The sequence below is a fragment of the Delphinapterus leucas genome, chromosome 5 (genome assembly GCF_059928025.1).
Source record: "Delphinapterus leucas isolate spDelLeu-1000000601 "Yukka" chromosome 5, BTC_Dleu_Yukka2, whole genome shotgun sequence".
NCBI classification, from domain to species: Eukaryota; Metazoa; Chordata; class Mammalia; order Artiodactyla; family Monodontidae; genus Delphinapterus; species Delphinapterus leucas.
Window position 1 is genome coordinate 81,449,504 of NC_143133.1, and position 25,064 is coordinate 81,474,567.

General features: G+C 36.3%; 1 pseudogene; it reads right to left on the reverse strand.

Moving 5' to 3' along the window:
- Positions 1 to 16,353: 16,353 nt before the first annotated feature.
- Positions 16,354 to 19,201, reverse strand: LOC149749165 (THO complex subunit 7 homolog pseudogene; annotated as a pseudogene).
- Positions 19,202 to 25,064: the final 5,863 nt, after the last annotated feature.

The following is a 25,064-nucleotide window of genomic DNA, read 5'->3' on the forward strand; positions in this document are numbered from 1 at the left end:
AGAGGAGTGGGAGAGGGAGGGTGGGAGGGAGGCTCAAGAGGAAGGGGTTATGGGGATATATGTTTACATATAACTGATTCACTTTGTTGTACAGCAGAAACTAACACAACATTGTAAAGCAATTATACTCCAATAAAGATGTGAGAAAAAGAGAGTATGAGTTAAAAACATAAACAAAAACATGAAACAAAATAAAAACCAAAACAAGAACCCTGCAGAGACTCATTGGATTCAACAGAAGTTTATTTCACTCTCAATTTTTGGCTTAGAGGTTGGCAGAAGTTTCAAGGGGGTTAGGCATGCTGGCTGAGGAACATCTATTATCTTCAACAACTGGCTTCCATTTCCTGACTGAAAGTGTCTGTTCCAATTATCACAGTTTCCCAGCAAGCAGGAAGGAGAAAAGAGGAAATGGAGGGAAAGAAGCCTTTTTTTTTTTTCCTAGATGTCACCTGTGTGTTGCACATATCCCTGTACTCTCAATTCAGTTGAGACTGTGGCCACTTAACCACGAGGGAAGCTGAGAAATTTTCTTTTTATTTGGGCTTTCCTGGCTCAAAATCAAAGGGAAAGGTAGGTTGTTAACAGATGGATGAATGGGTAGTGAGGGGTGATTAGCAGTTTCTTCTCCTCTGGCCACTCAAATATTAATGCATATCATCTCCCACACTTTTCTCCAAAAAGATAGTACAAAGTTCCATTCTGCACAAAGTCCACCATCTTTGGGTAATATGTAATGCTCTCCACTGAGTCTGGATGTTACTCTTCAAGGTCTTGTGACATGTACGTTGATAAACAAATTATTGCCCTCACTCCCTAGTATACACACACACACACACCCTAATACACAGTATAATGGAAACAGAATATTGTCAATAAAAGCCCTGTTTTGGCCATTCAGAATTGGAAAGAATAGGCAACACATAGCCCTCACTAGTTCATAATAATGATGAACTCCTACTTGGGCAGGAATTATAAAGACATTCTCAATTTTCAGTGGAAAAGTTCCTTGGTTAGACCTTTTCTTGTCTGGTTTGTCCAAGCTTTTGGCTTGCCTTCTGAAGATTCTTTCATGTCTATTATGTAGTCATTGTTTTCAATCATTTATGCTTTTATTTATTTACATTCTTCCATCTATTCTTCCTTCCTCAAAGTAACTGAGGTTACATGAGGCTATTTAATAGAAAAAAATAGTTTTGGCTGGGAAGAAACACTGTAATATGATCTTTGCCACCATATCTGAGAAATCTTAGGGAGATGTGTTAGACTCTGGAAAGTAATTTTATCTTTTTTAGGTAGAGTTATACAGGAAAACTAGTATTTGCAATACTGTTGGGTACTCAGATTCTACACTTACCGTTAATTCAAATTGCAAACCACAGGACAAGAAAACGTCCTTTGGGAGAAAAGTGGTCCGTTTTGTCTCTGTTTGTAACCTGGCTAATTCTTGCCTGTCTTCATTAATCTCTTTCAGGATCTTGCTAAAAGCAACAAGTTGAAGTCACAGACTACTGCACACTTACCTTTTCTGAACTACTTATAGGTTTGGAAAGCATGTGGTTTGCCTTCCACACTACTGTAGCTGACCAAATATTTTGTCATGACATAATAAAGGTTACCAGGTTTTAAAACTTTTTATGTTCTTGATGCTCACAGCCCACCTGAGAAGCCATTGCTTCACTCGAGATTTTTATTATGGCAGCACAACATTGCTAAGTTCCAAATTATGTAGTAATTATGGTGTAGCATAAGTTACTGTAACAATTAGGCCCCAAAATACAGTCAGTCAACAAGAGAAAATCTTTCATGCATGAGTTTAGAGGGATATGAAGCTTCTAGGGTGGTTAAGTGGCTGATCCAAAAGATAATCCAGAGATTCAGGCTGGTGGAGTGGCTCTGCTATTCTTGACATGTAATTTCCATCTCTGATATGCTTTTTGTTTCCATCTCTCTGAACCCAGACAGGGAAAAAGAGAAATAGATGATAATATACTTTCTTTTTAAGAATGGGACCTGAATTTTGTTTGTCACTTTATCTGCCACTTAATCTGGACCACACCAGAAGCAAGAAAGACCGGGCAATTTGGTCTCTATACATCCATTTGTCTTGCTAAAGTTCAGTAGAGAGGAGGTACAGTTCTAAAATCATGAAGGGAAATGTGGTACTGGAAGACAATTAGTAGTCTCCACTACATCTACCTAGAGGATACATGCATTCTTCTACTGTTCATGCTATGTAGAAAATGTGTTGGGATTGAAGCCCCAGATCTGTCATTTAAAGACACTTGAAAGTGAATTTCTCTATGTACTGGGCTGAGGGAACCATTTTTTTCTTACACGTAGATGGATAAATGAAGTCTGTTCTTCAGACCAAATCTACCCTGTGGATATATCCTATGCTTTATAAGAAAAGGAAAATATAAGGAAACATATATTGGCCATACAGCTTTAGTCTCCACTTCAGCTTTACTAGTTATAAATTTGTTATTTTGATCTCTATAGCTCTTATTCCTACATGTATTTATCATGTGATTCTGAAACTGGTAGGGAAGAGAGGGTATAATTTATCAGTCTTTTAAACTTCATAATCTTCTATTTATTCTTTAACATAGATTTCTGACCTGGTAATAGCTCCTCTGCTCTTCTAAAATTTTTCATGTTCAATTCACCAATGATCTTCATGTTTCCTCAATCCATAGATAACTTTTAGGCCTCAACTTACTTAACCTCTTAGTGGTTCTTGTCAGAGTTAGCTACTTGTTTTTTGTTTAACTGCCTTCTTATTTGTTCACATGATTTCATACTTCCCTGATACTCTTATTATCTCACTGGTTGATTCTTCCTCTTTGACTCTTCTTTGTTTATTTAAACTCTAATTATTATAGCTCCTGAGGACTTGGTTATCAAATTTGTTTTTACATTCACTCTGTGGTAAGTTGTACTATTGTTTGCAAATATTTATTCTCCTTTACTCTTTTACTGTTAACTTCCCAATGAATGATTGTAATTTTTCATCCCATTGGCCAAGTGACTAAATTTTGTCAACATTGTGTGAGCAGATCTGCTATATGCCATATCTGAGCAGGAGCTAAAAACAATGACATGCTTTGGCTTAGCTTCTCTTGCTTTTCCCCTCTGGTATGAGAAAAGTCATGTTCTTGGTTAGAGCTGTCCCTTCACCCTAGCCTGCAGTATTAGAGGACAAATGTAGAAGACTCAAAACTTCCCACAGGTAAGAGCAGAAGAACAGTTATCCCAGAGAGTACAGACAAAAGGAGTGAAAAATAAACCTGTGTTGTTAGCCAGGAGGTTTGGGGGATGTTTGTTACACAACATAGATTATCAAAGATGACTAATACAAACATTGGCACCTAGAAATGTTGTACTCCTAAAACAAAAATGTAGTACATGTAACATTGGCTTTGGGACCAGTAGAAGGAAGAAAAAAATCTCCCCAAACTGTTATTGGAAACTGGAAAAACAGTGCCCCATATTATGCAGTTAGGAAAAATAAAAAAAAACCCATCAACTGTGATAATTTGGAAGGCAGGTAATGTGTCTAATAGAACTGTGGCTTTGACCTATAAGGTTTGGAAAGTAAATGTTATTATGAGGGTTAGGTATTATGCTGCATTGGATATAATGCTGCCAGCAAGAAATGAGCTCAGGAAAAAAAAAAAAAAACCTGCTTGTTTTCAAGAAAGGATATGAAGGAAATTAGAATTTTGAATATCTGAGACTTGCAGTGTTAAGAAATATAATAGGTTCTCTTTTATAAACACTAAATATAAAATTGAGAAATGTTTTGAGACCCCAAACCTCATTAAGATGCATTCTTAGGGGCTTCCCTGGTGGCACAGTGGTTGAGAGTCCGCCTGCCGATGCAGGGGACGCGGGTTCGTGCCCCGGTCCGGGAAGATCCCCCATGCCGCGGAGTGGCTGGGCCCGTGAGCCATGGCCGCTGAGCCTGCACGTCCGGAGCCTGTGCTCCGCAGCGAGAGAGGCCACAACAGTGAGAGGCCCGTGTACCACAAAAGAAAAAAGAAAAAAAAAGATACATCCTTAGATCAAAGACCAAATCATGAACGTAGCTATTAAGACACATGCACAAGGGAAAACACAAATCATAAGCATGGTTTAGCTCTTTGTTAAAATCTCAGAATAGATTTTAATGTATTTTATTTATTATTGAATTGCCTTTTGTAAATCCTTTTAGGTGAGTTAAATAGTTCAGAATAGGTTAAACTAAGAGTGTGATCCAATGAAAGGCAGGTATACTGAAAATATCTGGAATTAATGTAAGGAGAAAAACATGTCTCCAAAATAACAGTTTGTATGGCTATTGGAATATTAAACTGATTAGCATCAAATTGGTAAAAAATAAAATTCAACCCTGTTTTTGAGAGATTTGTAACTTTAAAATCACTGCTAATCTGTAGAAGAGCTTGTGACTATTCAATATGTAAAATGAACTTTTAGCTTCTAATTTCTTTCTTTTCTTTTTTTTTTTTTTTGTGGTACGCAGGCCTCTCACTGTTGTGGCCTCCCCCGTTGCGGAGCAACAGGCTCCGGACGCGCAGGCTCAGCGGCCATGGCTCACAGGCCCAGCCGCTCCGCGGCATGTGGGATCTTCCCGGACCGGGGCACGAACCCGTGTCCGTTGTATCGGCAGGTGGACTCTCAACCACTGCGCCACCAGGGAAGCCCTTAGCTTCTAATTTTTATTGGAAAGAAAAAGGCAGAAAACTCTCATCACATGTTGCCAAGGAGACTAATCAAAAGGAAACTCTTCCCAGAAGGCAAGGCTTAGACCCATGGGGAAAAGTGAACTGAGGAATTCCTCCCAGTAGACAGGATCAAAAACTAATTGAGGAACATGCTCAACTACCAAGAAGAGGGATCTCTGCCGTGTTTGTCTAGCTGAATTTTAGATATTGTTGGACCAGTGATTGATTGCTCTGTGTCTCTCACTGTTCTCTATTCAAATGGTAATGCTTTTTGGTGGATAATATACCATTTTATGATGGATGTGTGAGCTGGAGGAGTGCCATCATTTAGATATAAAGTAGAGATTATCACAAAATGATGGATTCACAGTCTGATGCCCTGATTGGATAAGACATTTAGGATGTCTTCCTTGAGGTGTGTTTTCTGTGCAAGGGAAAAGGAAATAAATATTTGTGACTAAGAGGTTAGACTGTGTTAATAGACTATTGTTTACAAATATTTACTTCTCCTCTCCTCTTTCCCCAGCCCCTGCAATTGGAGAAGTCTATTTTTTCATTTCATATTTTTTAACTTAAAAAAATGGCCATGAGACTTAATTTGGCCAAAAGAATATGAATAGCCATGATGTTTAGCAAACTGAAGCATTAAATGTGATTGCATGGAATATCTTAGCTTCTTCCACAAAAAAAGGCATAACTGGTATAGGGGTTGCTCTTCAACCTACAACCCAGAATGAGAAAACATATGGAGCAGAGAACCAGAGAACCTACAGTATATATATATATATATATATATATATATATATATATACATACACACACACACACACATATACACACACATATATATACACACACACATATATATATATAAAACATGAGCAAGAAATGAACTTCCATTGTAAGTTTCCGAGATTTTGGCATTATATGTTTCACAGCATAAAAATGTCATGGCATCTAGCTGCCAAGCACATTTCTTAAGTTTGGGAAATTTCTTATGAGTTGAGTTCCTCCAGTCCAAGGTAGAAACCAGGTATTTACTCTCCTAGAGTCCTTTGCAACAAAGGCACAGACTTGGAAACTAGCGCCTGCTATCTAAGCATGTCTACGATGAACTTCAATTCACAAAAGATTAACATGAGGAAACAGGTGCCACATGGGACCCATGTTTAGCTGAGGATGGCAATAGAGGCTTTTAGGACCAGTGATGAGAGAGAATTAGGCACCAGTGCCCAGGGTCACTGATGCCAAGAGAGGTAGAAGCAGTCACAGGGGTTCTTCACTGGCACACTCCTACAGTATAGTTTGGGCATAGTATCTTTTTGTGTGGCCTTCAAGCTTGTCTTCTCTGCCTTCCAAAATGTCTGTGAGCTAATAAGCCAGTAAGACATTTTACTTCTTTAACTGTGCTATCATGTGTTCTAAGTTTCTTTCTTTCTCTTTTCCCTTCTCTCTTCTTCCCTTCCTTCTTTCCTTCTTCCCTGCTTCCCTCACTCCTTCTTCCTTTCTTTCTTTTGCATGACTGTGAATGAATCACCCTACTTCCTATGTATGGTTAAACCCTACATTAGAATTTCTCCGTGGTCTGGATACACTGAACTTCTGACAGGTTCTAGAATGCTGTATTTTTTGCAAACTCAAGGTCTTTGCCAATGCTGTGCTATTTGCTAGGGCATCTTCTCATAGCTCTTCTTAAGGCTATCTTTTCAACTTTTAAATTCCAACTTAAATGTGTTCCATAAGGTGTTCTATTCTGATTAACATATAAGAATGCCACCTCCACATCCCCTTCCCCATCCAAATTCTCTCAGAGCATCCTTTCTATTTATTTTGTCCATAAAACTAAAAATTATAATTATTTTGTTTTTTGGTTTATCTTCTGTTTTTCAGAGTAGAATATAAGTTTCTTGACAGAAAAGGTCACCATATTTTGGTCACTGTTTTATCTCCATGTCCCATCAAAATATACATTGTGTGGTAGAAACTTAATGTAAATATTTGAATGAATGAGTGAGTAGATGGATGAGTGAGAATAGGTTAGGAGGTTGAGAAGTGTGATGAAGATTCAGAATGGTCACTTTGAGGAAAGGCAGAGGAAAATAGCCAAGGATTTCTAAGCAGTGTTTAACGTCCAGCTGTGGCTGGAGAACATTAATGTGTAAAACATCTACATTTTTATGTTATTTTTTTTTTCCTCTCAATACAATCCAGGCTGGGTGGAAAAGAGAGTGTTGAAAGAGGCTGTTGATCGACTGGAGAAAATGGGGGAATCAAAAGAGGTGAAGTCCAAATGTAGCACAATTAAGGAAGTCAGAACAGTAGAGGATACCGGTTATAATCAAAGTACAGTGCATCATTACATCTTAAGTTTTCTGAGGCTGAAAAATGATAAGTGATGATTATTTCTAGAATGTAGCCATGCGTATAAATACTGAAATGAAATGTGAAATTCACTGGAGATCAAGGAAAGATGAGGATGGGTTTTGGATGACTCGTCTAGATTTTGAAATCAGCCAGGGTAACTTTTGCTATTCTATTTTTTAAAATTCAACTTTTCCATTACCAAATAATTTAATTTGATGCAAGTCAACAGACATTTGTTAAGCATACAATCCAGCTCTAGTTAGGCCTGTGTGAATAAGGTAAGGCACACTTTCCTCTGTGCAAAGAAAACCCTAAACCTGAGCGTACAGTTTGGGAAACATAGCATGGATTGTATTATAGGTCCCACTGCTTCTTTAGACTTAGTACTGTTAACAGAAAAAAAAAAAAAAAGCACAACATGAGAGTTGTGAGTTAAGTTTTATTTGGAGCAAAATGAGGAATACAGCCCAAGAGATGACATCTCAGATAGCTCTGAGGAACTTCTCCGAAGAGGTGGGGAGATGGTCAGTGTTATATATGGTTTTAGTGAAGGGGGATACCTGCAGTTGAGCACACATTTTGGCAGAGGCTTTCTGCTAGTCATGAGGAGCAGATGTCACCTTCAGTGATTTTAGTGCTTTTCTAGATATGAGAAGATGCAAGTATTTGGAGTCATAAAATCTTCTCCTGAAAATATCTAACTATGTGAAGGCTTGTTCTGCCAGTTTTTCCCAGAGCACAGAGTGCCTCATTCCTGATCTCCACCCTGAACTTCTTTCAGGGTGTGTTGAAGGTCAGTGGCCACAGTGGCTAGTGACTTGATCCTTGTAGAGGCAGATGGCAAGTGCCAATTTTTAGTTGGCAATACTTTTTGGGCTTGGTACATCTTGTACAAACATATGTTGTGGCCCAAAAGACACTCTATGACAGAAATTGTCAGAGGAGAGGAAAGGAAAGGCAAGGAATATTGCTGAGTCCCTAACAGATACCAGCCATTGTGCTAAGAGTTTTTAACATGTTGTCTCTTTTAATTCTCACCGCAGTGTCACCGGGTTGACATGTGTTGTAACGAAATAGCTTCAGCAGAGGAGGTCAATGGAAGACCCAGACCAGCAATCTCAGTCCCACGATAGTAAGCAAAGAATAGCAAACTACCACTTTAAGCTTAAGCAAAGCAAAGTTTATTTAAGCATAGGTACACTCTCAGAGAGGGAGAGTGGGCTGTTTCTGCGAATTGAAAGCAGCATTCCTATACAGGCTTAAGGGCACTTTTAAGGAGCATTTTGCAGGGTGGTGGGGGTGAGTGACAGCAGATCATTATTTGATTGACAGTCCCAAAATATGTAACAAGTTTACTGCTATGCATGCTCTCACCCTTGAATTGGTAAGAAATGCCCACGGGACGTGGGGGTGGGGTGGTGGTGCAAAACCACATGTAGATTTTGCTATAATGCTGGTATAATGAGTTTGGGTTTACTGTAGGTTATACCCCTGTCTGGTCTGGGCATGTGCAGCCCAGGGAATTTCCCTCGTGTTACTGTGCCCCTCTTCATCAGGTTAAGCTGCCCACCACACGACCATAGTTTTACCCATCTGGGTGGTGTCAAGGGAGAGTCCCCAGATGGCTGGGTGTGTGACTTGATTTCGTCTTGGTTTTCTCACCACTGTCACCTCCTTGCTGCTAATGTCTGACTAACTACCTAACACAACAATATATAGTCAGAAGTTATCTCAATGTTCCAAGTAAGGTAATTAAGTTTCAATAAAGTAAGTAGCCTGTCCAAGTTTAAACGGCTTTATTAAGTGGTAGAACTGTAGTATGAGCCTTTTCAGTTAGTTTTTTCCAGTTCAGCAGTCGAACGCCAAAGTACATGGCTTAGAGCAATACATTTTTTTTAAAAAAATTTTAATTTTTTTTACATCTTTATTAGAGTATAATTGCTTTACAATGGTGTGTTAGTTTCTGCTTTATAACAAAGTGAATCAGTTATACATATACATATGTTCCCATATCTCTTCCCTCTTGCGTCTCCCTCCCTCCCGCCTCCCTATCCCACCCCTCCAGGCTGTCACAAAGCACCGAGCTGATCTCCCTGTGCTATGCGGCTGCTTCCCACTAGCTATCTACCTTATATTTGGAGTGTATATATGTCCATGCCTCTCTCTCGCTTTGTCACTGCTTCCCCTTCCCCCTCCCCATATCCTCAAGTCCATTCTCTAGTAGGTCTGTGTCTTTATTCCTGTCTTACCCCTAGGTTCTTCATGACATTTTTTTTCTTAAATTCCATATATATGTGTTAACATATGGTATTTGTCTCTCTCTTTCTGACTTACTTCACTCTGTATGACAGACTCTAGGTCTATCCACCTCATTACAAATAGAGCAATACATTTTAATTTTTCTTCATAATTCTGTAGGCTGTCTGGGCAGTTCTTTCAGTCTGAATCTGTTTGATTAGAAAGAGACTGAATAGTCTAGGAAACCTCACTCACATATTTGGGATAGATGGAATGTCTAGGAAGGCTTGGGACCTCTCTCCATATTGTTTTTCATCATTCAGGAAGTTAGCCTTAGCTTGTTCACATGGTGGTTTTTAACACCAAGAGATGACAACCACCCAGTACTCAACACTTTTTAAGACTCTAGATTGTATTTTCTAATGTTCCATTGAGTGAAGTATGTCATATGGCTACGTCCGTATGGAGAACATTTCTCCACTTCTTAATAGGAGGAGAGGCAAAGTCACATTGCGAAGGGACATGCATGTGGGAAAAGGAGGAATTTGTGGGCATTTTTCAACCTACTATATGAACCTAATTTCAAACTCATGCTCTTTCTGAAACAGGAGGGAAGGGAGCAGGGCACAAGCTTTAAAAGAATGACATAGCCATAGGACGTGACAAAGACTGGTTAGAACCAACTGGGTCCAAGATGTAGGAAGATTTGACTTGCAGTAGACCTTGAGCCTCATTATATGCTCATTGTAATACATTAGCATGCTAAATGACCTACCCACCAGCACCATGACAGTTCTGAGGTCAACCATAAGAGGTCAAAAAGTGGGCAATGGCCCAATTCCTGGAAATCCCTGCCCTTTCCCCAAGATAATTGGAATAATCCTTCCACTCATTAGCCTATGAAATTACCCAGCTCATAAAAACTAACCATACCATATTTCGAGTCTCTCTTGCCTTCTGAGATGGACCACACCCTGTGGAGTGTGTTTCTCTCTAAATAATTCCATTTCTTACCTATCACTTTGTCTCTCACTTTGTCTTTCTGTGACGAGACATCAAGAACCTCAAATTCACCAGATACATTTCTACTATATCACATTGTTCACTGACTTATTAATTCTAAATGAAGACAACATTGTCCAAGCCCTTGTGGAACTGTGAAAATAAAAGGAAACTGATATTTATTTAGAACCTGTATTATACACTTAGCACCATCCTAGGAATTTCTCATTATGTCATAATCATACTAAGGAGCTAGTAATCTGGGGAATAATGTCTCTCTTCAAGCAGTCTAGAAGTTATTAAACAGTTTACAGTTTGTTTTAGAAATTCAAATGAAATAAATGAATGACTGTAGAGATATCATAGACCTGTAAATTTGATCAAAAAAATTTTAAGTCATCTTTTTGGATGATGGGATTTTCCTCCCAAAGATTCTATTACATAATAAAATAGAGTTAATTTCAGATTGTAAAATATGGCTACCATTTTAACCATAAAATATTCTGAGAAAAAATATATACATATGCATGTATAATACATAGCATTTGGTCAATTACCTATAGACAAATTGGATTTATATGGATGGGTGACTACCATAATAATTTCAAAAATTCTTTCAGGATGTTCTTGATAGGTCTGTTAAATACAATCAATTTGACTTAATTATTGTTACCATTAGCCCTGTTTATACCAAGTGTTAGTCACTGAGTTAGATGCCTTCCACAGATTTTCTTTTTTAATCCTCACAATAACATGAAGAGTAATATTATTACTCTTACTTCATGTATAAGAAAATCTCTGAGGGATTTTAAGTAAATTGCCCACAGTCCTATTAGTTAGCCAAATGGTAGAGCTAAAATTTTAGTCAAGTAGTTTTATTCAGAGTTTGAACATTTAACTAATAAATTTTTCCTGCTTCAGTTTATGTCGACTATTTTTATGATTAATTACTTAATAGTCACATCAACCACATCAACAGCCACTAAACATTTAGGATAGCCCAAGTTCTTTGCTGATATACTATTATGGCCAAGAATAAAGACTACCAACTCATAGAGATTACTGTTGCTCTTTCTACTCCATTTGTAAAGGAAAATTCAGAAATACACTATGGTATATTCTTTAAACTCTCTCAAATATTCTTCTTCTTTGGGGAGATGTTTAAAAGCTAACGGGTGCTTTTCATCTGAATACAAATTAGGTTCGACTAATAAGATGCACTTGTGTGAGGTCTGGAAGGTGACAAGGCAGAACCCTTCTTTCTGAGGTACTTAGCTGTTTGAAACAAAGTTTGAAAGCGTGCTGATGTCAGGCACCAGGCTTCCTTCATTCACTACCCCATGTGCAGGTTGAATCTGTGGATGCTCCATCAGGTGCATGAATCCATAAACTGCAGCTTTGGTTACCTCTTCCCCTACTTCCTGTGCTTGAGAAGTCATTGAGGTGATAGTGAGTAGAGTGTGTAGCAGCAGCTTCTTGCTTCTTGACTTTCTCAAGTGGTCATTTCAGAGATGACAACTCCCATGATGATAAAGGAACTGCAGTCAATGTACATGAAAAGCAAAATTCCAAACTAAATATATAGAGTGATCTCATTGGTAGAAAAAAATCTATCATGTATGCAGATATGTGAGAATTCATTCTTCAGAATATTGAAATGTAAATCACTCAGAATATTTCTTTGAGAATTAATTATTCTATTTGGATATCTAGTATTATATACTATTTTGGATTTTTTTTCCGGCTGTCGGATATATTACAATTTGAAATGTTATTACGTAGTTACTGTGTGATGAGTGTATCACATTTTAGACTATAGTTTGCTCTATAATCTGTGGTTTACTTCTTTATTTTCATAATATTTGTATCTGATTGGAGTGGATCAACTAATATTTCCACCAGGAATCTGTTTACTTTGGTTATTTTATCAGATTATATATAGAAGATTAGTGTTAGAGAAACTGTCCAATCCAATTTTACAGGTAATTAAACTGAGGTGGAGAGTATAAGGGACTTTGTCTGGTAAACACATTTATTTAGTGTTAAATTGGGAACTAGGAACTCTGACCAGAACAGCTGAGTTCAACATTATACTATTCCACACTGCTAAAAACAAGGAGAAAATTACAGAGGAAATAAAGTAAACAGAAAATGAGATTAGAACAATAGCTGTTAATTAGGACACATTCCAGGATGTCTCAGGTAAATTTCTTTTCCAAAATATGTACATGTAACACAGCATGTTCCAAGATGACTGAATTTGAATCTCTGGGGTTTGAGATGTCTAGGTGACACAGATGTGCATGGCGACTTAAGAACTACTGGGCTAGAGGAGATGCTGTGTGGTAAAGGTCAATATGTAAAAATCACTCCTGAAATGTTCTGTTTAAACTCCATTCTAGAGCCTTATCTTTATTACTGGGCACAGCGTAAGACACCACTGACCAGATTCCTTCTTGAAATTCTTCCCTCTCTTGGTTTCTCAGATTTTGTTCTGTTCCTATTTCTTGACTGCTTTCTTTGACTCTCCCCTGTGGATTCCCTTTCCTCTGATTGCCTTTTTTGGTTTGTTTGTTTTTTATTTTATAAACAACAGGAATTTATTTCTCATGGTTCTGGAGGCTGAAAGACTGGGACCAGGTGCAGGTGGTCAGGTGAGGGACCTCTTCCGGGTCCCAGACTCCTTGTGTCCTCGCATGCAAAAGGGGCAAAGGAGCTGTGAAGAGGCTTTCTTTTTCTTTGCACAGATTTAATTAATTAATTAATTTTTGTATTTCTTTTTTAATATCTATTTTTAATTGAAGTATAGTTGATTTACAATGTTGTGTTATTGTCAGGTGTTCAGCACAGTGATTCAGATATATATATATATATATATATATATATATATATTTGTTGGTTATCTATTTTATAGATAGTAGAGTGTATATGTTAATTCCAACCTCCTAATTTATCCCTCCCCCACCCCTTTTCCATTTGGTAACCATAAGTTTGTTTTCTATGCCTGTGGGTCTATTTCTGTTTTGTAAATAAGTTCATTTGCATCTTTTTAAAAATTTTATTTTAGATTCCACATATAAGTGATACCATGTGATATTTATCTTTCTCTGTCTGGCTTGCCATTTGCAACAACATGGATGGACCTAGAGATTACAATACTAAGTGAAGTAAGCCAGATGGAGAAAGACAAATATCATATGATATTGCTTATACATGGAATCAAAAAAAAAATGTACACCTCTGATTGCCTTTTAAATGTAGGTGTCCTCACTACAATGAGAGCAGTGGTTCTCAACCTGGGCAGTTTGGCAATGTCGGAACAGAGCGTTGAATGCCACGCCCAGGGATACACTACTAGCATCCAGTTAGTAGAGACTGAGGTTGCTACTAAACACCCTACAATGCACAGGAAAGCCCCACAACAAGGGACTATCTGCCCCTAAGTGTCAATAGTGACAAAGGTGGGACACCTTGAATTAGAAGAAGAATATAATGTTTGTGTGCTTAGGATCATTTTTTGGGGGGGCGGGGTACACGGGCCTCTCACTGTTGTGGCCTCTCCCGTTGTGGAGCACAGGCTCTGGACACTCAGGCTCAGCGGCCGTGGCTCACGAGCCTAACCACTCCGCGGCATGTGGGATTTTCCCGGACAAGGGCACAAACCCATGTCCCCTGCATCGGCAGGTGGACTCTCAACCACTGTGCCACCAGGGAAGCCCTAGGATCACTTTTGACAAGTACAAAGTAGGTAAGAAAGGCAAGCATTTGTGCGTGAAATGACCTTCAAATGTCTTTTTCTTTTAATTAATAGATCAATAACTATAAATGCTTTAACCATTGTAGAACACACTTGAGGACAGGAGCTGCTTCTCATTCATCTTCATATCCACAAAACATAGGATAGTAAGTAGTTTGTTCTGTTCAATTTTTAAAATCATCTGAGGACATGGAAATTGGGGAAGTTAAGTTACCAAAATGACCATCATGTCATTACATGTCTTCATCTAAAAGGTAAACAATAAAAGGAACTAGTATCAACTTCACGTTTTTCAAATTTTAATAGTGGACAGTAGATTCACTGAAAGAAGCAGGCTAAATATTTGTAAAATAAACATTTATAAAGCAACAAATCACATCACATCTTCCAGACATACAAGCTCCGATCTTTGGTTCCCTGTTCCATGCTCAAGAGGTGGAGCAAAGTAGAGAATGCCCTCAGTAACAAGCGCTTTCAAGTATACTTCAGCCTTGGCTTTCACATCATGCAGGAGGAGAAAAGGATATATTCTTGTAAACTTGGTGTTCAATGATGGATACATGGTGATTAAATTATGATTGACCTGAATTCAGTAATACTGTTTATCATGCTCTATGGTAAGAGAAGAGAGTTCTTTTAATTGAAATGGATTTTATTTCAATTTCATAATGCCTAACATAGAATGAGAGGGATGAGAACAGTGAGAAGAAATTCCATTTCTCATTATCTCAGTGATTACCAGCTGGTAATGTTTTATTTTACTAAATTAGATACTTTATTAAATAGATAAGAAAAACCAAAGAAAAAGGAACACAAAATTTATAGAATTATATACAACGCTTATTATTTCTGTAAAATGTGTTGATTTGGTTTTATACGTTAAAAAAAAGACAATACTTGGAATGTTCTAAAATCTAAAAGACCTTATCTCATGCTTAGCTAATTATTTTGACAGGTGTCTAACTGATGTGCGCTTTTCCATGCAAATGAGTTTGTGGAAAACAAGATGACTGCCATCTACATAAACACTCCATAACTAATTCTTATCTCCACAGAGAGATTAAGTAGTGAAAGTTAGCAATTAGAATTCAGTGACAATTTTTCCTCTGTGATTGATTAGTGTACAGAATGTTCATCTAGTAGAAGGAATCTAAACAGTTCCACCAATTATTTCCCTGTTTGAACCTCAGACTAATCTGTCTTCTATGTGTGTGTAAGTCTGTTATTTATTTCCCCTCTCTGGAACATCTACTCTTTTTTTTTTTTTTTTTTGCGGTACGCGGGCCTCTCACTGTCGTGGCCTCTCCCGTTGCGGAGCACAGGCTCCAGATGCACAGGCTCAGCGGCCATGGCTCACGGGCCCAGCCGCTCCGCGGCATGGGGGATCTTCCCGGACCGGGGCACGAACCCGTGTCCCCTGCATCGGCAGGCGGACTCTCAAACACTGCGCCACCATTGAAGCCCCATCTACTCTTTTTGACACATTCTCCTCCAAGTAAAATTTCCAATTTGATTCTCTCTTCCTTATGATCCTTTCTTCTTTTCCTTCTTCATTGGTTTGGTTTTAATTGTTCTTATATATCACTAGCTGTGAGTGTTGCCAAAGCCTCAGTCCTGGTTCTAAATTTGTATCAGAGATACCATCATCCCCCGAGCTATCTTGTCTTAAAATCTTCATATGTCATTGAATTTTCCTTTTTTACATATTCAAACAGTTGTTTATTTTTAGTAATGTTTTTGTTTCCTTCCTTTTTTATCCTTCTGCAGCTACCCTGTTATATATACTCATAAATTTGTGCCAAGGATTCTGAATTTTCATTTGTTTTCCTTTTTATGTCTATGCCTTTTTGAATCAATTTTATTCATCACCTCAAGCAAATTTTTCAGAAACCTGACTACTTTCATCAATTACCTCTTTGCTCAAAATCATCAGTTGATCCCATTTTACTCTGAATCAGATCCTGCCTACTTGAGGAAATTGATATTATCCATAACCCTCCTAATTCATCAATCTTATTTGATCCTTGATGGTCCCCAACACGTTTTTCAAAATTTGTTCACCAAATTTGTGCCTTTTCACCTTATTCAGGTTTTCCTAGGCTTGGAATAGCCTTCTTTGTTCATTTAATTTAACTAATTATAATCTGTCTTTCAGGGTCCATCTTAGGTCACACTTTATCTCTACATTCAAGTTCTATGATATATTCTCCCTTGGAACACAGAGGATCAGTTATTTGTATGACATTTTTCAGATACTTTACAGAGTATGATATAAACTTTTAGGTTTTTTGGTTCGCTATAGTGATAACTTTTGAATATATATATATGCACATATATATAGTTTCTGTTTGTGTAAAGATTTATTGCATCTACTTACAACATGATTTATGGAGCTTAATTTTAACAAAGCTTATGTGAATTAGGGAAGCAGTATAGAAAAATATATAATTATAGCGAAAAACTAGTTTGTTTTTGTGATAGTTAATTTTATGTGTCAACTTGACTGGCCTGTGGAGTGTCCAGATATTTGGTCAATCAGTATTTTAGGTGTGTCTGTGAGGGTGTTTTTGGATGAGATTAACATTTAAATCAGTGAACTGAGTAAAGCAGCTTTTCCTCCCTAATGTGAGTGGGCCAATACAAGCAGCTCGCCTGGTTCTCAGGGTTTTGGACTCGAACTGGACCTGACTCTCCTGGGTCTCCAGTTTGCAGACTCACCCTGTAGATCTTGGGATTTGCCTTCATCCATAATTGCATAAGCCAATCTATCTACCTATCTATCGTTCTTATCTTATTAGTTCTGTTTCTCTGGAGAATGCTGGCTAATATAGATTCATCTTGCCTATCTGCCTCACATAGCTAGTTCCTAATCTATGAATGGGGTAAGACGAAAATGAAAAAGACAGGACCCTGGACCTAGTCATGGGGGCAGAATAAGCTCTAGGAAGACCAAAGTAGCAGCAAGTCCTAACCTCGTTTTGTCACTTATTGGCTGTGGGACCCTGAGTGAATCATTTGGATCTCTGAGTTTTTCATATGCAAAATAATGATTCATCTGCCTTCTGAGCTCAGATTGCTTTTGTGTTATAAAAGTATATTTAATATGAAAACACTTTGGTGACTGTTAAATATTAACAAATAAGTATGATTGATATTACTTTTTTTTTGATTCAGACCTGGCTTAATTTTTTACAAAGATCATGAAATCCTTTTTGCAAGACTCTTGAAAATGACTCCTACAGAACAACAAAATGATAGAAAGAAAACATTTCAACAAAACATTTAACAACCACATTGCTCAAGTATTAAGGACAGAGATCTAGAAAGTAATGCATATTGATTTATTTTGCATCTGTAATTACCTCTGATATCAGTGATTCTTAATATCATGGAACCTCTCCCACAATAAGCACACACCACAAACATTTTGTACATAATCTCACAAGTTCACAGCCCTCCTGAGAGCCTATTCATGGACTTCATTTTCAAAAGTGGTAACGATTTCCAGAAATTGACTCATTTTCTCATGTACATCCTAGAAATGCCACCTTCTTACTATCTTCCACTTATTTTGTGAGCAAATCAATGTTACCAGTTAAAAACTACCTAGAATACCAATGAGCACTAACATATCTGGCTTGAAAACATTTCATTAAACATTTTTGGGTGTTGCTTCCTATCTTTTAAGTATAAAAAAGACATTTCAATAAAAACAAATATATAATGAAGTCATCTCCCTTTGTGTGAAGAAATATGAATGAACTGTGCATTAATATTTAAAAGCAACGTAGTTCACTGCCAAAACTTTAAATGTCTCAAGAGCACAACAAATTCTGAACACACTAAGATCATGTTGCTACTTCAGTATTCTTGGGAATGGTGAGTGATTAGTTGGTCTATGGTTTAGGATCAGTTTCCATGCTTGTTTTCTTGAGCTTCTTCTACCTCTGAGAGCTTTTCATCATTTTCCAGTGTTTGCTGAAGTTCATGGATGGTACTAAGAAGAACGTGAAACTGTTTCCTTCTCAATTCTAGCTTATCTTCACTTTCTTTAATATGTGAAAGATGCTCTAATTCTTTACGCAGAGCCTCTAGTTCCTTTAATGTCTCATGCCTGTCTGGATGACGCTGGATCACTTTTGCCAATGCATCATATTCTTGGCGATTTTTTCGTATTCATTTTGCTTGAAGAATTTGCTTTTTGCACTCAGCATTTTTTTCATATGCTCCAGCAATGCTACATTCTAGTTCTTTGTAAATTTTTTCAAAATCTTCCATTTCTCTGAGATTCATATCATATACCAGCAAAGTTTTGCCCACTGAAAATTCACATTGGGACAGTGTGCTCAGCATACGTTGGTACTGGCTGTATCCCTCTTCCTGGGATCCAGAGCTGTACCATTTAATGAAACTTTTCACCTGCAGATTAATTCTCCGATCATCTCCAGCACCATCTCCATCTATGAGGAGACGCTTCCGTATGACTTCATCGTCAGTCACGGCTCCCATGGCATGTGCTGCGGTGGTGGCGGCAGATATTCCTATTTTTAATAAAGACATTTTACCTATTACATTATTTGAAAAGGCCCAAATTGTCAAACCTGCCATTGGCATGTCAGAATTCTGACAAAATCACAGAAATACCTTGTTCCTATTTATCATGGCTACCACAGGAGAAGTTGGAAAGATATCTCAAAGCCAAACTTTCTAGTAGCTAGATGGATTAACATAGTATCTTAAATAGCACTAGGCAAAATCTGAACTATGCTGGTATATGTTACATGTGAGGAAGCATATCAGCCGACCAATGTATTTTAGGTTAAAATTCTCATTGGAGCCATAATTTAAACTAAAGCTTGGTACATAGAGGAAAAAAAAAACCCACACACACAAAGCATAGTACTGTGAGTGTTTTTTTCTTACAACAAAATCGAAAAGTACTAATGCATGCTAGTTTTAGCGTAATAATTACATGCACCAGATAATTTAAAGTATTCACAAAGTAACATATGGCTTAGCTGTTCAGCTGCAGTGAAAACGTGGATTTTTAAGAATAAAAATTAGTTTGAAAAGCAGCAGGCAATAGTAGTCTCGAATCCCCTGTATACCCATAAAGTGGAGAAACCATCTGCACTGTGTGCAAGCTGATGACCTTGGATTAATTCTAGCAATGTCATTACCCAATTAGTTGAGGAAGGAAAGATACTTGGGAATTACAATTACAGATCCATTAAAATTGTGCAGTGCTTTTATTCTCAATATTTATTAAATCACATCTGTCTGCTAATCATTATATGATGATTTTTTTTCACCTAAAGAGACTCAGTTTGACAGGTAAAACAGTGAGCTGGTCATGAATAGGATAATTATGCTACTTGAGCATACTTCAAGTATTCTGAAGTATGTTCTGAAAAAATAAGTATTGATATCTCCTTTTTAATCTCATGACTTCTTAGATGGTAATGCTTCTATTTGTTTGAATAATCTCCTCAGTGATAATGAACTATTTTTAACCAAAGAATAAACATACACATACATGCCAAATTATGTTGTAATTTCATGTTTTACTGTTCTACTTGTTCTTATTTTACAGAGACCCTGCTGTGTCTCTAGGGGTCATGTTAAAGAAACCAGTAATTCTTGGACAATAGGCACATTTTAATTTTTGTTTGTTGTTTTGTTCAAATGGAAAGTTTAAGTTTTGTAGTGGTCTTAAAACAGAAATTTTCTATGGAGCTGTCTTCTCATCATTTAACTTGAGAAAGCTTTTGACAAGCATGTAATCTGCACAGGAAATCTTACATGTAGAATAAAATATATATTTGTAACATTCATATACACAATGTAGATAAATATAAAATTAAGACTATATACAAATGCAAAGCAATGTTAATTATACTCTGATTAGAAAGACAATACTAAAACTGTAAAAAAAAAATCTCATGGTTTAATATTATACAAGAAAAGTCACATGACAATTGTCTTAGGCTGCATTTATGATATTGATAGGAACATTTTTTCTTCATGTTATACCGTCGTTAGAAGAGATAAATGATTAGCAGTCATTTTTTAATGCTTATATTTGTCTCTACTCTGTGATTACCTTCAGTTGAAGAGCAAGAGTGGCTTTTAAACGCAAGTATTCATTAATTTATTCATTCAAAATGTATTAATGCATGCCTGTGTCATTGCAGTCACAGGTCTACACATTGTAGATAGAGCTGAGAACAACACAGAAGAGAACAAGCAAAGGAGAACCAAGAAAGACTGGTATTCCAGAAGAAATGTGAAGAAATATTTTAGGGAAGAGGAAATGATAAACTTATCAAGTGGTGTTGATAGGCTTGGTAAAATGAGCAGTGAGGACTGACTGTGGGACTTCTCACAGAGAAGGTTATTGGTGACCTTGACAACAAAGATGTTAGGGTAATAGTGGTGGTGAGTAATGACTGGAGAGAATTCAAGAGAGAATTGAAGATCAGGAAGTAGAAACAATCAGTATTGACAACTCTTTTGAAGATTTTATTGTGAGGAGAGATTTTATTGGTCGGTTCTGGCTGCTTTAACAAAGCACCATAGATATTAGGTGGCTTATAAACAACATAAATCTATTTTACAGTTTTGGAGGCTGGAAGTCTGAGATCAGTGTGCCAACATGGTCAAATTCTGGTAAGAGTTCTTTTCTTAGCTGCAGACTACTGAATTTTTGTTGCACCATATGACAGAAAGAGGCAAGAGAGCTTTCCGGTCTCTTTTTATAAGGACACTAATCCCATCATAAGGACCTCATGACTTAATCACCCCAAAGGCCCCACTTCCTAATACCATCACACTGGGGATTAAACTTCAACATATGAATTTGCGGGTACACAAACATTCAGTCCATAACAGTGAGACAGGAAAGAAACGTCAGTATTGGCAGAAGGACATGAGATCAGGGAAGAGCTGGTTGGTTGGTTTTAAGGTGGGAGATGTTAAAGCATGATTTATTTTTAACCTATGATCCAGATGTGAAGGCAAAGACAATGATAAAGTAGATAGCCCAAAATTGTAGGAGCAATGTCTTTGCGTTTGTTCTTAGGATCCAATTCATACATAGGGGTGATTGCCGATTACATCTGGAGTATAGGTAGAGTATGTGGGCACAAATATAGGTTCATTGACTAGTTTGGTGTTTGGCATGAGGTGGAAAATCTCTGATCGTGTCTTTTCTTTCTTCTTTTTCTGTGAAATAAAAATAATGGCATCATCTGAGAGTGAATGAAGTGAATGAATAAGTGATTGAATAAATACTAAATAAGGGATGGGTGTCAAAAATGCAATAAATTCAAAAAATACAAATTAAACTTCTATAAGATGAAATATATATAAAGTGCTGATAAATGCAAAGCAAGAATATTATTGATTGAATTAAAATGTAAGGCTTCTATAAACATAATAGACTTCCTTTATGTAGAATTCAAATCAGTTGAAAGTTCAAATGACTAGTTTATTAGTCTATGATAGGCAATGATAATCACAATGTTCACAATGCTGATTGAGTCTAACATATTGCAAGATTCTCAAGAGCTTTCTAAGTCAATAAGGATAGTTCTGTACAACTTAACTGTTGTGTATTTTATTACATTTTAAAATTTGTTAAATCCAGGACTACAGATTCTCTGTTATTCTAAGCTGCAGAAAGTTCCCTCGGGGAGAGTTACTATTCAGACATAAGGCTTGATCACTCCTGTTAATTTTTAGTTGTCTCCCAGGAGATGGTGAATCTCAAACAAGTCAAGGACTTCAGTTTTAAACCTCTGAATCACTTAATTTACATTTTAAATATGAATCACATTAAAAAATATGTTATCCTTTGAAAAAAGAAATTTTTTGTTGATTAAAAAAAATAGAAATGGGGAACAAAGGAAGAAAATATACCCTGAGCCCTCACAAAAAGATAATTTTATTAACATATTGGTATAATGGTAATGTTGGAATGTATTGCCTATGTATGGCTTATATTACACCTATGATTAACTTCTATTAAATTAACATAGTGGTTGGTAGGACTTTGTAATTCTTGGAATGTTCCACCTGTTAATGATCACTAAGAAGTTTATCTCAGCTATCTTAACTTTTCCACTGCAAACAAAGAAAGATCCTCTTGACAATGGCCTTACTGTCAAGACATAAACCTTTGAGCATATAGCAGGTACGTGATTTACAGCAAAATGATCATTAAATAAGAAAAAAAAATAGAAAAGCATAACCAAAAATTAGTACCGTATGATTTTATAAGAGATTATAATGCTTATGTTACATAGAATCTTTTAAATTAGAATATGGTATAGTGGAATAAATAACAAACTGCATTTCAATATTGATTCTGCCAGTAACTAATTCTGTGACCTTGAGTGAATCATTTAATCTCTCTTAAAATAAGTTCCATCATATCAAAAAGTAATGATATCTAACTCATAATGTGCATGCAGATAATAAATGAAATCTTGTGTCGTGTATAACTGTCTGACCCATATTTGTTCCTTTGATTTTTTCATTGAGGTTAAATTGACATGTAATGAAATGGATAAATCTACAATATACAACTCAAGTTTTGATAAATGCGTATAAAACTATAGCCACCACCCAAATTAAGCATAGACTTTTCCCATTATTCCAGAAATTTTCCTTATGTGTTTTCTAGCCAATACCCACCAACATATGTAAATATTATTTTTATTTAATTTTTATCTCTGTAGATTGTTTACCTGTTTTTGCTTCATGTATGGCAAGATTCTGTTACTAGATGACGCTTATTTATGATAGTTTTGTACCTTTGATGAATTGACCCTTTATTCATATTAGTGTCCCACTTCATCCCTAATAACATTCCTCAGTTTAAATTCTGGTTTGTTTCCTATTACTCTACGCACTTTTGCTTTCTTTTGATTAATGTTTGCATGGTATATATCTTTTTATACTTTTAATCAACTGTGTCCTATTTAAAGCAAATAACTTATAGACAATAAACCTACCTTTTTCAATTCATTCTAACTCCTTTTGTTTGGTTCATTCAAATTTATTATAATTCTTTTTGTGGTTGCATTTAGCTTACCATTTTATATTTCTTTTTTCTACATTTGTTCTGTTTTCTGTTCCTCCTTTTCTCTTTTATGTGGTAATCAAATATTATTTTTGGTCCATGTAAATCTCTCTGTTGCCTTTTATTTCTAGTTTTTGTATGTTTAATGATGTTCTAGGGACTATAACACATATTCATAATTTATCAAAGGCTTCTCAGAGCTAATGTAAAATGAATGTAAAATGCAAGATTCAAGCAATATCTCCAACCTTTGTGGTATTGTTTATACACACAGACACACACACACACACACACAGACACACACACGCACACAAATGACAAACTCTGCATTAGGATGTTATAATTTTAAACTGTTAGTTACTTTTTAAAAAAGAAATTAAAAGAATAAAAATTAAGACTTTTTTATATATTTTATATATTTGTCTAGGTATTTTCTATTTCTTATATTTTTTGTTCCTTTTTGTAGAGCTGAGATTCCATTTTACAGCATTTCCCTTCAGTCTCAAGAAATTCATTTAGCAGTTTTTATAGTTTAGGTTTTATGAGGATAGATTCAGCACCTATTTACCTGAAAATATATTAGTATTTTCTCCATTTTTGAATCATATTTAAACTGGATAGATAATTCTAGGTTTATATATATATATTTTTTTTTCTTTTCAGCACATTAAAGATATCACACCATTGTCTTTTTTCCTTCACATACTTTGATCAGAATTTAGCCAGCATTATTATCGGTGCTCCCCTATATTTAAAGGATTTGTTGTTGTTGTTGGCATCTTCAAAGTTTTACTCACATTTGGGGTTCTGCGGTTTGATTATAATGTGACTGAATGTGGGTTTATTTATATTTATAAAGCTTGGAGTTCTCTGAGTTTTTTAGATCTATAAATTATATATTCTTTCAACAATTCTTCAAGTATTATTTTTAGTTTTCTTTCTTTTCTCCTCTTCTTATGGATACACAGTTACATATATTTGCTTGAATTTTTTTTTCAATTTTGTTTCTCTGATGTATACATTAGATACATTTCCTTCTACTATCTTCACATTTCCTCTCTACCTCTCTGTCTCTCTCTTTCTTTGCCAACTTCAGTATTCTCTGAAGCCTGTGAATTCTTAAATTCACATATTGTATTTCCTGTCCCAGAATTTCCATAGTTTCTTTTTATAGTTTCCATTTACCTGTTGAAATTATCCATCAGTTTGATTATTATGACCAGATTTTCCTTCAATTCCTTGAACATTTTATGTTAGCTGCTTTAAAGTACTTATTAATCTAACCTCTGTGTTATTTAAGTATATGTTTCTGTGTGCTGCTGCTTCTCTTGATTGTGGAGTAGATATTCCTGTTCACATTTATTAATTTTTACTGTAGTCTGGATGGTTTATTTTAAAGACAGTGGTTACTGTTATTTTCCTCTGGAAAATTTCTGCTCTAGATGATAGTTAAGTAACTGGCTGATTAACTTGAAATCTTGAAGTCTTGGTTATATGATTTCTTAGAGCAAGTCTGTATTTGTTTTGCCTTTAGGCTCAGAGTGAATTCCTTAGACCTGAGAAAACAGTATGGCCATTCTTGGATTTCAGTGGAAAACCCAATGTGTTTACCAAACATCTAAAATGTACCAATTTTTGTCTTGTGCTGTTAGCAACATGTTGTTTTCTGTTGGACTTCTTAAAGTCTTCCTCAGGCATGCATAGTTCTGAACATTTTATATACAAGTTTTGCAGCTTCCTCTCTGTGTGCCCTTCTCTTTCAGTTTGCTTTTTCCTTCAATTCCCAGCAGTCTGACAGCTCTAAACTTTGTCTTGTGATACCTCAATCTAATAAGTCTGTGACTTTTTCCTGAATTTTTAGCTATTCCATGACCTTCAGACATGGGAATGT